We start from the raw sequence: 4,713 nt of genomic DNA on the forward strand, positions 1-4,713 counted from the left end.
CAAACATTGCCAAAAACAAAAATTGTTTTTGTCTCAAAAAGAACACATTGCCACATGGCACTGATTGTGTGTCAATATGCTTGTCGTGAAAGAACAGAATGCGCTGTCACTCACATTGAAGCTAGCCGATAGACAGAGAGATACAGATTTTAATAAACACGAAAGGTCATGGTTAAGGCCAGACCTAATTAGGGGCCCAAATAATAAATAAAGCTCATAAGGGCACCCATGTCCTTGCATTGGGAAACAACCTTTAGAACGCAACTTTTACAACGCACTACCATTACAACGAAACTTTTACAACGCATGCAATTACAACGCAACCATTACAAGGCATGACTCTACAACGCACACCACTACAATGCATGCCATTACAACGCAGTCATTACAACGCATACCATTACAACGCATAGCATTACAACACATAGTACCCTTACACTATCCAACACTTACCCTACTGTTGCACCCCCTGGAGTTAGAATAGTAATTTTTACCCATACACTATCCAACACTTACCCTACTGTTGCACCCCCTGGAGTTAGAATAGTAATTTTAACCCCTACACTATCCAACACTTACCCTACTGTTGCACCCCCTGGAGTTAGAATAGTAATTTGTACCCCTACACTATCCAATACTTACCTTACATGCAATGTAATGTTATGCGTTGTAAATGTAGTATGCGTTGTGGTGGAATGCGTTGTAAAGGTAGTTTCAAAGATTTCGTTGTAATGGCATGAGTTGTAATGGAATGCGTTGTAATGGATGTTGCGGTGTAAAAAAAGCGTTGTAAAGGTAGGCGTTGTAAAAGTATGCGTTGTAACATCATACATCCCCTTGCATTAAGTGCAAATATACAGCTTTTGTGAATTCAAGACTTTACAGAAGTAGGCCAAGAAATAGTCCTCCTAGAAAATATTTGTGAACTACATTTCAGCATGAGCAAATATGCAGGTGTAGATTTGCTCATGCGAAAATCTGAGTGTCTGCATGTTCACTTTCCCTCCAGCCACTTTTTACCAACCCTGGAAGAAGTTTTATGTCTGCCATTGTCAGGAGTACATTTCCAACCTTTCTCAGTATGGGAAAAGTTTAGAGAAATGTTGGTGAAAACCCTTAAAACATGCAAGTTGAACAGACTCAAATGGGCATTTCAACCCTGGAACAATTGCTTACAATTAACTTCAGCCCCAGTATGTAGATCTGCGGAAACCTTACTATGGAAGGAGCCCTGGCATAATCAGAGACACTATTTCAGAGCTCTTATATAATGAGATTGCTGCCATAATTTGTCACTGCATGAAATGGCACAAAAGGGACAAGTAGATTTTGTTACAGGATAAGTAGATTTATGAAGCAACCTGTCCCATGGTCAAGTAGATATTTCTTTAAATTCCAGACCTCCGGGTCCACTGGCACCCAGATGCGGAAGAATTCAGTGCTTGGGCCAGGGTGACCCACTTTCCACAGTTGGGGAGGGCTCCCAGGGCAGCAGAGAGAGCTTGGCCCCTCCCGGAGGACTGGAATGGACCACGCAAGTCTGAAGGCCTTTGTTCCTTCTCAACCAGGCCTTTTCATGGTGGTCCCAACACAGGGAAGCACTGTGATTCGGTTTTGTGCTGGGTGAGCGTAGGTTTCCTTTCAGGAGGTCTTTCAATCCATGCTTCTCACAGATGGGTTGGAGAAGGGGCAGGGGACACTCACCCCCCCATCCACAAGTTCCTCAAGTGTATGTCAGTTAGGCCCACCCCAGGTGGAGGAGCCCAATCTAGTTAGGTCCACCCCAGATGGAATAGCCCAATCTAAGGCCTGACCCTGGCCCAAGCTTCCCAGTAGCCACAGACCTCTTCAGCAGCCAGGGTGTGCAAGGGCAAGGACGGGTCATACACCTACATGTGCAAATTCCATCTGGGGGCAGGCTGAGAGTTTTGGGCTAGAACCGTCAGTCACTCAGGCCACTCCACCTTAAATGACCCCCCCACATGTTCACCTACGGACACCTTATGACAATATTTACTTCCTCTAAATAGTCAATCTTGATCATCTTCTCAGCGCTCTGCCAGGGCTGTTTCTGGCCCCAGTGGGGCCTATCTGTGGACTTTACTAAACCATCTAATCGGTAGTAGCGACGGGTGGTGTGTACGAAGGGCAGTGACTTAATCAATGCAAGCCTATGACCCCCACCTACTAGGATTTCCACATTTATCGGAAATAATTGCAATCCCCAATCCCTATCACAAACGAGGTTCAGCAGGTTACCCGCACCTGTTGGTGAAGGGTAGACAGGCACTGATCCGGTCAATGTCATGAATGTGCATCCTCGGACATCCAAGGACATCAAAGACCTGTTATTACTTGATCTTGTGCGGCTGAGCACCACTTGTCCCTCTAAGAAGTTGGACACTGACTGCTGGGGGTTGCGTAACTAATTAGCATAGAGGGTTCTCGTTCATTATCGGAATTAAACAGACAAATCGCTCCACCAACTAAAAACGGCCATGCACAATACCCACAGAATCGAGAAAGAGCTATCAATCTGTCAATCCTTTCCGAATCTAGGCTGGGTGAGGTTTTCCATGTTGAGTAAAATTAAGCTGCATGCTCCAACCCTTGTGGTGCCCTTCCATCAATTCCTTTAAGTTTCAGCTATGCAACCCTATTCCGCCCGAACCCAGACTTTGGTTTCCCTGAAGCCACTTGGCGGGTCATGGGAATAATGCTGCCCGATCGCTAGTCAGCATCGTTTATGATGGGAACTAAGTCGGTTTCTGTTTGTCCTTGAGCCTCCGACTTTCATTCTTGATTAATGAACACATTCTAGGCAAATGCTTTTGCTTTGATTCATCTTGCACTGGTTCAAGAATCACCTCTCGCGGCACAATATGAATGCCCCCTGCTGTCTCTCCTAATCATGGCCCCAGTTCTGAAAAATAACAAAATATAACTGGAGTCCTATTCCATTATTCCTAGTTGAAGTATTCAGGTGACAGGCCTGCTATGAACACTATAATTTTTCAAAGTAAACGCTTTGGACATCCCAGGACACTCAGTCAAGAGAACCAAGAGGGGGCACCGAGAAGCATAGGCTGGGACAGGCTGTAGCTCACCTCGTGAAGGGTCAACAGCTAAGTCCCAAGATCTAACTGAGCTTTATAACTGCAGTCAACTTTAATATAGGCTATTGGAGCTAGAATTACTATGGCTGCTGGCATCAGACTTGCCCTCCAATGGATCCTCGTTGATGGATTTTAAGTGCACTTATTCCAATTACAGGGCCTCCAAAGAGTCCTGTATTATTTTTCGTCATTACCTCCCAGAATCGAGAGTCGTAATTTGCGTACCTGCTGCCTCCCCTTGGATGTGATAGCCATTTCTCAGGTTCCCTCTCCGGAATCGAACCCTGATTCCCATTTACCTGTGGTCACCATGGTAGGCACAGAAAATACCATCGAAAGTTGACAAGGTAGACATTCGAATGTGTCATCAACGTCACTGGGAGTGGCGATCGGTCCAAGGTTATCTAGATTTACCAAACCGGCCAGGTGAGCCCAGATTGGTCTTGGTCTGATAAGTATTCTCGTTCCAGGAGGTCAGTGCTCATCAGCATGTATTAGCTCTAGATTCATCACAATTATCCAAGTTACAGATGGAGTGATCAAGGAAACCATAACTGATTCAATGCACCATTCGGCGATTCAATGTCCTGGCCGTGTGTCCTCACACATACATGGCTTAATCTTTGAGACAATCATATGCCACTGGCAGGATCAACCTGCTAGATGCACCTGCTGGATGGGTTGTTGGGGGCCTCACGCCCATCCCCCAACTGACCTTCACACCCTCAGGAGCCTGCTGGGGTAGCCCACTACCTGGAGGGGCTTGCTGGGTGACATGGGTGGTCGCACAGGTATCGGCAGACCCAGCTGTCTTCGCAGGAGTTAGAGGTGGGCCGAAGTGCCGCCTGATCAAGATACAGGGGTGACAGACAGGGTGGCAAAGGACACCACGACGGAACAGTCATTCAGAGCTTCCACTGAAATGTGCTAGGCAGAGGAGGGCATCGGCTTGGTGCACAGGGGCCCAGACCGCCAGGCAGCATCCGGGACCTGGTGCAACCCACCCCACTTCCACACTGATCAGACCACTGGAAGGCACATGCTGCCAAGGCTGCTTTGCCTTTGCTGTGCTGGGTAGGGTCTCTACAAATGGCAGAACCTCGAGTCAGGCAGCCCCAGGCAGTTTGGAAGCTCTTTGCTGTAAACAACAGGCAAGTCTGGCAAAGCAGAACAAGCATGCCCCGACAGTCAGAGTATACAGCACTTGAAGAACCCCCAGGCAAGCCGCCCTGCACCAGGATGTCAGCTTCATGTCCCTACCTGCTCTTGGGGAAGGCAGGCTCAGAGGAAAGGCCCATCAGGCTGCTGGAGGACCAGGCAGCACCCGTCTGAGAACCGCTGAACCACAAGAGGGTCTGGAGTACCCTGCTCTAATAATCCAGACAAGGCTTCTACCCTTACTTGTAATCTGTGCACACTGAGGGACAGAGGGGACCACTGGCACAAACACACCCGACCTCCTAGAGCCCCGCCTGGGCTTAAGGAAGCCAGTGATCCCTCTTTGGGATTCCAGGGCAACTGAGATGACAGCTTCATGTCCTTGCCTGCTCTCGGGAAGGTAGGCTCAATGGAAAGGCCCATAAGGCAGGTTTGGGAG

At 47.9% G+C, this 4,713-nt stretch overlaps 1 pseudogene; it reads right to left on the bottom strand.

Annotated features, from left to right (window-relative positions):
• Window positions 1-1,967: 1,967 nt before the first annotated feature.
• Window positions 1,968-3,778, bottom strand: LOC147697951 (18S ribosomal RNA; annotated as a pseudogene).
• Window positions 3,779-4,713: the final 935 nt, after the last annotated feature.

Source organism: Lissotriton vulgaris, chromosome 8, assembly GCF_964263255.1.
Source record: "Lissotriton vulgaris chromosome 8, aLisVul1.2, whole genome shotgun sequence".
Lineage (NCBI taxonomy): Eukaryota > Metazoa > Chordata > Amphibia > Caudata > Salamandridae > Lissotriton > Lissotriton vulgaris.